The sequence below is a fragment of the Pleurodeles waltl genome, chromosome 4_2 (assembly GCF_031143425.1).
Source record: "Pleurodeles waltl isolate 20211129_DDA chromosome 4_2, aPleWal1.hap1.20221129, whole genome shotgun sequence".
Classification (NCBI taxonomy): domain Eukaryota; kingdom Metazoa; phylum Chordata; class Amphibia; order Caudata; family Salamandridae; genus Pleurodeles; species Pleurodeles waltl.
The window spans coordinates 1062770416-1062782485 of NC_090443.1; positions in this window are offsets into that span (position 1 = coordinate 1062770416).

Below are 12070 nucleotides of genomic sequence, written 5' to 3' on the forward strand. Positions count from 1 at the left end.
AGCACCGCTCCGCTGGGCCCTTCATCTCAAGCACCGCTCCGCTGGGCACCGCCGTCTCAAGCACCGCTCCGCTGGGCCCTTCCTGTCAAGCACCGCTCCGCTGGGCCCTTCCTGTCAAGCACCGCTCCGCTGGGCACCGCCGTCTCAAGCACCGCTCAGCTGGGCCCTTCCTGTCAAGCACCGCTCCGCTGGGCCCTTCATCTCAAGCACCGCTCCGCTGGGCCCTTCATCTCAAGCACCGCTCCGCTGGGCACAGCCGTCTCAAGCACCGCTCCGCTGGGCCCTTCCTGTCAAGCACCGCTCTGCTGGGCACCGCCGTCTCAAGCACCGCTCCGCTGGGCCCTTCCTGTCAAGCACCGCTCCGCTGGGCCCTTCATCTCAAGCACCGCTCCGCTGGGCCCTTCATCTCAAGCACCGCTCCGCTGGGCACCGCCGTCTCAAGCACCGCTCCGCTGGGCCCTTCCTGTCAAGCACCGCTCCGCTGGGCACCGCCGTCTCAAGCACCGCTCAGCTGGGCCCTTCCTGTCAAGCACCGCTCCGCTGGGCCCTTCATCTCAAGCACCGCTCCGCTGGGCCCTTCATCTCAAGCACCGCTCCGCTGGGCACCGCCGTCTCAAGCACCGCTCCGCTGGGCCCTTCCTGTCAAGCACCGCTCCGCTGGGCCCTTCCTGTCAAGCACCGCTCCGCTGGGCCCTTCCTGTCAAGCACCGCTCCGCTGGGCACCGCCGTCTCAAGCACCGCTCCGCTGGGCCCTTCCTGTCAAGCACCGCTCCGCTGGGCCCTTCCTGTCAAGCACCGCTCTGCTGGGCACCGCCGTCTCAAGCACCGCTGGCCCATTGGCAGTGCCGGTTCTGTGTCGAGCAGGGCTTCACGGAGCACTGTGGCCACCATGCCTCCTCCATTACCAGTGGAGTCGGTAATCCATCTGATGGACCGTGGCTTTGCACTCCCCAGAATGGAACAGTGGGCAACCCACCCACTGTAGAGACTTGAGAGACTGTGGCTTTGCACTCCCCAGAATGGAACAGTGGGCAACCCACCCACTGTAGAGACTTGAGAGACTGTGGCTTTGCACTCCCCAGGATGGAACAGTGGGCAACCCACCCACTGTAGAGACTTGAGAGACTGTGGCTTTGCACTCCCCAGAATGGAACAGTGGGCAACCCACCCACTGTAGAGACTTGAGAGACTGTGGCTTTGCACTCCCCAGGATGGTACAGTGGGCATGGAGGCCCCTCGTGGATCTGGCGTCGTGGACTCATGTGGCTGAGGTGCCCCCCTTCCCTTCCCCCTGAGGTGCCTGTAGTTTTATCATCTGATGCCCCAGCAGTGTTCTCTCCAAAGGTATCTGGTCTCGTGTGTGGGCTTTGCCCATGTGTTTGTGCACATTAGCCCACGGACTATGGAACTTTGCCAAAATGTGCAGGACTTATTGCCTATGTATATATTTTTCACTATGTTCATTCTTTAATATGTATATTTCATATTGCATATTTCCCATAACTTCAATTGAGCTATAATATACTTAAATTTTAAAGATCATTTTAATTTTGTCTTTGCATTATTCCGTGGGGTTTGGGGGGTGTCACTCTGACTTGTTGCTCTGCATTGGTGTGTAGGTATTTGGGGTGGGGGGGTGGGTGTATCGCGTATGTGTGTGCCCGTAACCTTTCCCCCTCCCCCCTCCCCTGTGTCGTAGGTGCAGTACTCACCGTTGTCATCTGCGCCGGCGTTCGTACTCCTGGTAGATGAGCAGGTAGACAATAGCTGGTAGGATGTTTAATTCGGGTTCCATGCTGTCCTCCTTCCTCATGGAGTGTATAGAGGTGAGCGTTTTCCCGTTCGTAGTCTGTTTCCGCCGTGTTTTTATCGGCGGGGCTCCCGCCCCGGAAAAGGTGGCGGATTGGTGAGTTGTGATAGGGTGGGCGGTACATTGTCTGCCGCCTGCCTGTTGGCGGTGACCGCCACGCTGTTTGTTTGTCCCGCCGTGGCGGTCGGAGTGTTAAAGTGGTGGGCTGTGTTGACGGTTCCCGCCAGGGTCAGAATTCCATTTTTTTGACCGCCTGCCTGTTGCCGGGTTGGCCGCCGCTTTATCACCGACCACCAGGGTTGGAATGACCCCCTGTGTGTTCTTCGGTGAGGAAGAATCTGATCCATTCCAGTTGTTGCAGATGCCGGTGTCGTGGATTCTGGTGCAGAGGGTGGATTGGAAGACGGTGTTGAATATGGTGGAGAAGCCGGAGAATGAGTGCATCTGTGTCTCCGTGGTGCAGTATGGGCATATGTCGTCTGTGATTTCTAGGAGTGCTGTTTTGGGTCTGTGGCAACCCACATCGCCGGCCACATGCTTGATCCCATCTTCTCCTCAAGCGCCCACGTCACCTTCAACCACACCACCGTACTCCACTGGACCGACCACCACTGCATCCACTTCACCTACAAGAAACATACCGAGCACCATTGTACCCAACAACCACCCCGCCGATGCTGGAGCAAAGTTACGGAAGACCAGCTTACCAACACCCTCGCCCAGAACCCACCCTTCGACCCCACCGACAGAGACACCGCCACCCACAACCTCACTCTGTGTATCAACGACTGTGCCAACATCCTCGCGGCTCTCAAGAAACCCACTAACAACCAAGCCGGAAGAAAAGCCGCCTGGTTCACCGACGAGCTCCTAAACTCCAAGCGCGACTGTCGAAAACTAAAAAAGGAATGACTCCTCAAACGAACACCTGACAGCCTCACAGCCCACAAGGACGCCACCCGCAGACACCACCAACTCATCAGACAAGCCAAGCGATCCCACTTCAAAGACCGCCTGGACAACAACACACATGACAGCAAAGAGCTCTTCAGCATCGTAAAAGAACTCTCCAACCCCAGCGCCAATGTCAACGACATCCCTCCATCCCAAGAACTCTGCAACGCACTGTCCACCTTCTTCCACCAAAAGATCACCGACATCCACTACAGCTTCAACGCCACTCCCACGCCAGACCCCATCCCCGAAAGCTCCACCTGTGCAAACCACCTGACCTCCTGGGCCAGCGTCAACGACACAGAGACACGCAAGATCATGAACTCCATCCACTCAGGATCTCCATCAGACCCCTGCCCCAACCACGTATACAACAAGGCCGACTCGACCATCGCCCCCCCAACTACGGAAGGTCATCAACATCTCCTGTGAAACAGAGACTTTCCCGGAAATTTGGAAGCACGCCGAAATCCGCGCCCTCCTCAAGAAGCCCAAAGCAGACCCCAACGACCTCAAGAACTTCCGACCGATCTCCCTACTCACCTTCCCAGCGAAGGTGATTGAAAAAATAGTCAACACACAACTAACCAGACACCTCGAAGACAACAACATCCTGGCTCCCTCCCAATCCGGCTTCAGATGAAACCACAGCACTGAGACCGCCCTTCTCGCCACCACAGACGACATCAGATGTCAAATGGACAACAGCTAAACAACAGCCCTCATCCTCCTAGACCTATCTGCCGCCTTTGACACTGTCTGCCAACGCACCCTGAAAACTCGCCTCCACGAAATCGGAATCCAAGGCAAAGCCCTCGACTATATCATCTCATTCCTCTCCGGCAGAACCCAGAGAGTCCGCTTCCCCCCCTTCCGCTCTGAAGCAACCAACATCATCTGCGGCATCCCCCAAGGCTCATCTCTCAGCCCGACGCTGTTCAACATCTACATGGCCCTCCTCGCACAAGTAACCCAACAACACAACCTCAACATTCTCACCGAAGCCGACGACACCCAGCTCATCCTCTCGCTCACCAAAGACCCGCACACAGCCAAATCCAACCTCCACAAGGGAATGGAATCCATTGCCAAATGGATGAAAAACAGTAGTCTGAAACTCAATTCGGACAAGACGGAGGTCCTCATCCTAGGACCCACCCCCTCCGCCTGGGACGACTCCTGGTGGCCTACCGCTCTAGGAACCCCCTCACGACACCAACCAACCATGCACGCAACCTGGGTTTCGTCCTTGACTCCTCCCTCACCATGTCTAAACAGGTCAACGCAGTCTCCTCTTCTTGCTACAATACACTCTGCATGCTCCGTAGGATCTTCAAGTGGATCCCGATAGAAATAAGAACGGTGACACAGGCCCTCGTCAGCAGAAGGCTAGACTACGGCAACGTACTCTACACAGGCATCCAAGCAAAAGACCTACTACGCCTCCAACGCATCCAAAACGCCTCCGCCCAGCTGATCCTCGACGTACCCCGCCGCAACCACATCTCCCACCACCTGAGAAACCTTCACTGGCTCCCCGTGGACAAGAGGATCACTTTCAAGCTTCTCACCCATGCTCACAAAGCACTCCACGACACAGGACCAACCTACCCGAACAACAGACTCAGCTTCTACACCCCTACCCGTCAGCTCCGCTCCGCAAACCTCACCCTCACCGTCGTCCCCTGCATCCAACGAAAAACCTCCGGCGCCAGATCCTTCTCATACCTCGCTGCCAAAACCTGGAACACGCTCCCTACCAACCTACGACAGGCCCAGGACCTACTCACCTTCAGAAGACCCCTCATGTCCTGGCTATTCGATCAGTAACATCAGCTCACCCCCCACCCCCAGCACCTTGAAACCCTCACGGGTACGTAGAGCGCTCTACAAATTCAATGATTGATTGATTGATTGGTTGCTCCTGAATCTGGATTGGGATGAGTCTAGGAACTGGTGAGTCTCGAGGAATTAAGGGAGTTGCTGGTTGATGGCCTTTTCCATTACTTTGTCTGGGAAAGGGAGCAGAGAGATGGGTCTGTAATTCATCAGCTCTATTGGGTTGGTGGTAGGTTTATTGAGTAGCGGGTTAATCTCATGTGTGCTTCCAATCAGATGGGAAGGTTGCAGTTTCGAAAGATTGGAAGTTAGTCCGACAGAGCTCAGGTGCCATAGTAGCGCTGGCCAGGTTGACGATGTGATGTGGGCACGGATCCAAGGGTGCTCGCGAGTGGATGGAGTTCATGAGTTTTTGGGTTTCCTCTGTGGTGATTGGGGCCCAAGAGTTTAAGATCTGGTGTGGCACTGGGTCCGTGGGGGTGTATGTAGGTGGTGTGGGTGGGATTTGGTTCTCAAACCCTTCATAAATGTCCTGGTGAGGTCATTGCAGAGGTCTTGAGAGAGAGGGATGGAGGAGTTGTCTGTCCCGGGGTTTGTGAACTGTTTGACAATGGTGAAGAGTTCCTTGCTGTTGTGAGCGCTGTGCCTGAGTCGTTCTTGGATTGCAGCTTTCTTGGCGGCTCTGATGTTCTGTTGGTGAGTGGTGACTGCGTTCTTGTGTTCTATGTCTTTGATTGATTTGCTGCTCCTCTGTTTCCGTTTCAGTCACCTGAGGGAGCGTTTGTATCCTTGTAGGTCTGTAGTGAACTATCTAGGTGTATTGCTTTGTCAGTTTCCTGCGGGTTTCCTGATGGGAGCTAGTCTGTTAGCACAAACCGATATCCAACGGTGTACATTACGTGCGGATTAATTTGCGTTTGCTGCATCGGTGAGGGGGAGTGGCTGAGTGTGCGTTGGTGAGTTGCACTTCTGTGACTTTGCCCAGTGTCTGCTGGGGGGAGGCGGGGGCATTGCACTTGTGGTCGATCCAATGGTGCTCAGAGGTGTGGGAGATGGTGATGTTGTTCCCTGCTGAGAAAGCGGGGTCAAGGGTGTATCCAGCTGTGTGGTTGGGGACATTAACAAGTTGTTTGAGGACGATTGTTGCAATGTTGTCCAAGAGGCTAGTGGTGTTAGGGTCATCGTGGATATCAAGGAGGAAGTTGAGGTTGCCGAGTGGGATGTAGATGGTGGAGGCGAGTGCTTGGGGGGTGACGAGGTCGGTGATGGCTTCGCTAAATTGAAGTCGGAGCCCAGGTGGTCTGTAGATGAGTGTGCCGCAGAGGGAGGAGTTGGGGTTGGTCTGGATCTGGAAGTGTAAATGTTCATGGGATGGCTGATTCTGTGACTCTGTCATTGTCAGGCGTGTTCTTGTGGACTATAGCGATGCCTCCTCCTGGATGGTTGGCTCTGTCCTTGTGAATGATTTTGTGGTTGTCTGGGAAAGCTGTGGTGATGTCCAGGTCTGAGGCGTGGGCGATCCAGGTCTTTGTGAGGAAGGCAACGTCCGGGGAGGTTGAGTCGAGGAGGTCCCAGGCTTCTATTGCGTGGTTGATGAGGGAGCGAGGGAACATGTGTTGAGGAGTATGCACTTGAGGTGGCCATCAGGGCTAGGTGCTGGATCGGGTCGTGGTCGGTGGAAGGTGCGGGAACATGCATGGCACAAGAAGGGTCCATGGGTGTTCCTCGGGTCTGCTAGGTGGTAGGTTGAGGATATTCCCGGGTTGAGGGCATGTCGAGTGTTGGAGTTGAATCGGCGAATGAAGCGAGGACCAAGGTCCATGGTGCTGGGCGTGGTCCAGGTGCGGACTGGACAGGCTTGCCTTTGGCTTGCCAGCTGCGCAGACATGCAGCTGCCACCTTAAGAAGGAGAGAGAGGTGGGAGGGTCTGGACAGCTGGGAGGCAGGAGGGTGGGAAGAGCGCTTTGCTGGTGGGGTGGGGCTGCAGGGGCAGCAGCGGCAGGGAGGGAAGGCACAAAATGCAAAAAGTTGTAAAAAGTGAAAAAAGAAAAGAGTGAAAACAGAAAAAGCAGAAAGACAGAGAGCAGACAGAACCAGATGGCCATTAGGCCACCAGGGATGAGGCACAGGCAGGAGCCTGTGGGTGGAGGTGGGCCTCGATATCAGAGCCGGCAGGCTCTAGAGAGGATTGATCGCAGCAGGCAGAGCTAGGTAGGAGAGAGCAACAAACGCAGACTAGAAAGGTCAGTGGAGTCACCCCTCACTACACAGCGGCCACCTGCCTGGTTCCTTTTATTACATGGTGATCATGTCCCATTATTGCACTTTATTAGCAGAAGATACATGCTTCATTGGCCAATATTCTCCATGCACCCACAAAACTAGTACCAGAAGTGACAGTGCTAGGATTAATGGAAGGAAGGACAGACAGGCAGAGAGTGCTGGCAGGCATGAACTTCCTAGTGTTGAAATGAGGCATCGGCCTGTACTGGAAGACCCCCGCCTCCCTCCTAGCCACCTGGTCCTGGGGTGTGAACTATTGTGAACAGGCCAAAAAAAGAGATGTATAAAGGAAGATGATGTCCTAGTAAACATCCCAACCTATGGGACCCATGGACCTCTAGTCACAATGATGGTGAGAATGAATGCTCTTGCTATGATGTGAGACAACACTATTTGTATGGTGTGGCTCTTCATCATTACCAACTATGCTAGACTGTCTAGTAATGGGCAGGCTGGGAACTTTCTTTCCTGAATCTTTTCCTGGGGGAGTCCCTGGATCAGATTGGGAACCATTTGCTACTTTTTCAACAGATGTGGCCCCTTTGGCCTTATCTTGTTCTCTAAGCATATTAAGCAACAATTCCAAGGAAGGATTCTTCCCTACACTCAAACCTCTCTCTATGCAGAGACTCCTTGCTCATTTCCAGCTAAGGTGGTCATATGCAAGTTTGGACAGATCAACATTTTGGCCTGTGCCAGACATTTTTAGAGAGAGTTAAAGTGAAAGAAAAAGAGAAAAAAGTTTGTCAGAGCTTTTAGAAAGACAGAGAAAAAAAACTTTTTAAACTTTTTAGAACTTTTTAGAAAGTTAGAAGTACTTTTCAGCACTTTAGAAAACAGTGAAAAGAGGAAAAGCAAAACTTTTTAGCTATGTGTACACACACTGAACTTGTTTTGTATATTTTTCTCTTATGAAAAGTACAATGACAAGAGTGGTAAGTAGTCTCAAAGCACTTATCCCACCGCTGCACAACCAATGTAGGAGGCTGGACTGGCTTGTAGTGAGTACCAAGGGGTACTTACACCTTGTACCAGGCCCAGGTATCCCTTATTAGTGTATAGGGTGTCTAGCAGCTTAGGCTGATAGATAATGGTAGCTTAGCAGAGCAGCTTAGGCTGAACTAGGAGACGTGTGAAGCTACTACAGTACCACAAGTGTCACTTGCACACTATCATAAGAAAACACAATACACAGTTATACTAAAAATAAAGGTACTTTATTTTTATGACAATATGCCAAAGTATCTCAGAGTGTACCCTCAGAGTGAGGATAGCAAATATACACAAGTTATATGTACACAGTACTAAAAATATGCAGTATAGTCTTAGAAAACAGTGCAAACAATGTATAGTTACAATAGGATGCAATGGAGACACATAGGGATAGGGGCAACACAAACCATATACTCCAAAAGTGGAATGCGAACCACAAATGGACCCCAAACCTATGTGACCTTGTAGAGGGTCGCTGGGACTATTAGAAAATAGTGAGGGTTAGAAAAATAGCCCACCCCAAGACCCTGAAAAGTGAGTGCAAAGTGCACTAAAGTTCCCCTAAGGACAAAGAAGTTGTGATAGAGGAATAATGCAGGAAAGACACAAACCAGCAATGCAACAACAATGGATTTCCAGTCGAGGGTACCTGTGGAACAAGGGGACCAATTTCAAAAGTCACAAGCAAGTCGGAGATGGGCAGATGCCCAGGAAATGCCAGCTGTGGGTGCAAAGAAGCTTCTACTGGACAGAAGAAGCTGAGGATTCTGCAGGAACAAAAAGGGCTAGAGACTTCCCCTTTGGTGGACGGATCCCACTCGCTGTGGAGAGTCGTGCAGAAGTGTTTCCCGCCGAAAGAACGCCAACAAGCCTTGCTAGCTGCAAATCGTGCGGTTAGCATTTTTGGATGCTGCTGTGGCCCAGGAGGGACCAGGAGGTCGCATATTGGACCAGGAGGTAGAGGGGACGTCGCGCAAGACAAGGAGCCCTCTTAGCAGCAAGTAGCACCCGGAGAAGTGCCAGAAACAGGCACTACGAGGATGCGTGAAATGGTGCTCACCCGAAGTTACACAAAGGAGTCCCACGTCGCTGGAGACCAACTTAGAAAGTCGTGCAATGCAGGTTAGAGTGCTGTGGACCCAGGCTTGGCTGTGCACAAAGGATTTCTGCCGGAAGTGTACAGGGGCCGGAGTAGTTGCAAAAGTCGCGATTACCAACAATGCAGTCTGGCGTGGGGAGGCAAGGACTTACCTCCACCAAACTTGGACTGAAGAGTCACTGGACTGTGGGAGTCACTTGGACAGAGTTGCTGGATTCAAGGGACCTCGCTCGTTGTGCTGAGAGGAGACCCAAGGGACCGGTAATGCAGCTTTTTGGTGCCTGCGGTTGCAGGGGAAAGATTCCGTCGACCCACAGGAGATTTCTTTGGAGCTTTTAGTGGAGAGAGGAGGCAGACTACCCCCACAGCATGCACCACCAAGAAAACAGTCGAGAAGGCGGCAGGATCAGCGTTACAGAGTTGCAGTAGTCGTCTTTGCTACTTTGTTGCAGTTTTCCAGGCTTCCAGCGCGGTCAGCAGTCGATTCCTTGGCAGAAGGTGAAGAGAGAGATGCAGAGGAACTCTGATGCGCTCTTGCATTCGCTATCTAAAGTTTCCCCAGAGACAGAGACCCTAAATAGCCAGAAAAGAGGGTTTGGCTACCTAGGAGAGAGGATAGGCTAGCAACACCTGAAGGAGCCTATCAGAAGGAGTCTCTGACGTCACCTGGTGGCACTGGCCACTCAGAGCAGTCCAGTGTGCCAGCAGCACCTCTGTTTCCAAGATGGCAGAGGTCTGGAGCACACTGGAGGAGCTCTGGACACCTCCGAGGGGAGGTGCAGGTCAGAGGAGTGGTCACTCCCCTTTCCTTTGTCCAGTTTCACGCCAGAGCAGGGCTAAGGGGTCCCCTGAACCGGTGTAGACTGGCTTATGCAGAATTGGGCACATCTGTGCCCATGAAAGCATTTCCAGAGGCTGGGGGAGGCTACTCCTCCCCTGCATTCACACCATTTTCCAAAGGGAGAGGGTGTAACACCCTCTCTCAGAGGAAGTCCTTTGTTCTGCCATCCTGGGACAAGCCTGGCTTGACCCCAGGAGGGCAGAAACCTGTCTGAGGGGTTGGCAGCAGCAGCAGCTGCAGTGAAACCCCAGGAAAGGCAGTTTGGCAGTACCAGGGTCTGTGCTACAGACCACTGGGATCATGGGATTGTGCCAACTATGCCAGGATGGCATAGAGGGGGCAATTCCATGATCATAGACATGTTACATGGCCATATTCGGAGTTACCATTGTGAAGCTACATATAGGTAGTGACCTATATGTAGTGCACGCGTGTAATGGTGTCCCCGCACTCACAAAGTCCGGGGAATTGGCCCTGAACAATGTGGGGGCACCTTGGCTAGTGCCAGGGTGCCCTCACACTAAGTAACTTTGCACCTAACCTTTACCAGGTAAAGGTTAGACATATAGGTGACTTCTAAGTTACTTAAGTGCAGTGTACAATGGCTGTGAAATAACGTGGAAGTTATTTCACTCAGGCTGCAGTGGCAGGCCTGTGTAAGATTTGTCAGAGCTCCCTATGGGAGGATTGATCGCAGCAGGCAGAGCTAGGTAGGAGAGAGCAACAAACGCAGACTAGAAAGGTCAGTGGAGTCACCCCTCACTACACAGCGGCCACCTGCCTGGTTCCTTTTATTACATGGTGATCATGTCCCATTATTGCACTTTATTAGCAGAAGATACATGCTTCATTGGCCAATTGTGAGAAGGTAGCCTCTTTCTAGCCTTGTTACCCCCACTTTTGGCCTGTTTGTGAGTGTATGTCAGGGTGTTTGTCACTGTTTTCACTGTCTCACTGGGATCCTGATAGCCAGGCCTCAGTGCTCATAGTGAAAACACTATGGTTTCAGTATGTTTGTTATGTGTCACTGGGATCCTGCTGGTCAGGACCCCAGTGCTCATAGGTTTGTGGCCTATATGTATGTGTCACGGGGACCCTGTCACACAGGGCCCCAGTGCTCATAGGTGTGCATGTATATGTTCCCTGTGTGGTGCCTAACTGTCTCACTGAGGCTCTGCTAACCAGAACCTCAGTGGTTATGCTCTCTCATTTCTTTCCAAATTGTCACTGACAGGCTAGTGACCATTTTTACCAATTTACATTGGCTTACTGGAACACCCTTATAATTCCCTAGTATATGGTACTGAGGTACCCAGGGTATTGGGGTTCCAGGAGATCCCTATGGGCTGCAGCATTTCTTTTGCCACCCATAGGGAGCTCTGACAATTCTTACACAGGCCTGCCACTGCAGCCTGAGTGAAATAACGTCCACGTTATTTCACAGCCATTTTACACTGCACTTAAGTAACTTATAAGTCACCTATATGTCTAACCTTTACCTGGTAAAGGTTAGGTGCAAAGTTACTTAGTGTGAGGGCACCCTGGCACTAGCCAAGGTGCCCCCACATTGTTCAGAGCCAAATCACTGAACTTTGTGAGTGCGGGGACACCATTACACGCGTGCACTACATATAGGTCACTACCTATATGTAGCTTCACCATGGTAACTCCGAATATGGCCATGTAACATGTCTATGATCATGGAATTGCCCCCTCTATGCCATCCTGGCATTGTTGGTACAATTCCATGATCCCAGTGGTCTGTAGCACAGACCCTGGTACTGCCAGACTGCCCTTCCTGGGGTTTCTCTGCAGCTGCTGCTGCTGCCAACCCCTCAGACAGGCAGCTGCCCTCCTGGGGTCCAGCCAGGCCTGGCCCAGGATGGCAGAACAAAGAACTTCCTCTGAGAGAGGGTGTGACACCCTCTCCCTTTGGAAAATGGTGTGAAGGCAGGGGAGGAGTAGCCTCCCCCAGCCTCTGGAAATGCTTTGTTGGGCACAAATGTGCCCAATTCTGCATAAGCCAGTCTACACCGGTTCAGGGACCCCTTAGCCCCTGCTCTGGCGCGAAACTGGACAAAGGAAAGGGGAGTGACCACTCCCCTGACCTGCACCTCCCCTGGGAGGTGTCCAGAGCTCCTCCAGTGTGCTCCAGACCTCTGCCATCTTGGAAACAGAGGTGCTGCTGGCACACTGGACTGCTCTGAGTGGCCAGTGCCACCAGGTGACGTCAGAGACTCCTGCTGATAGG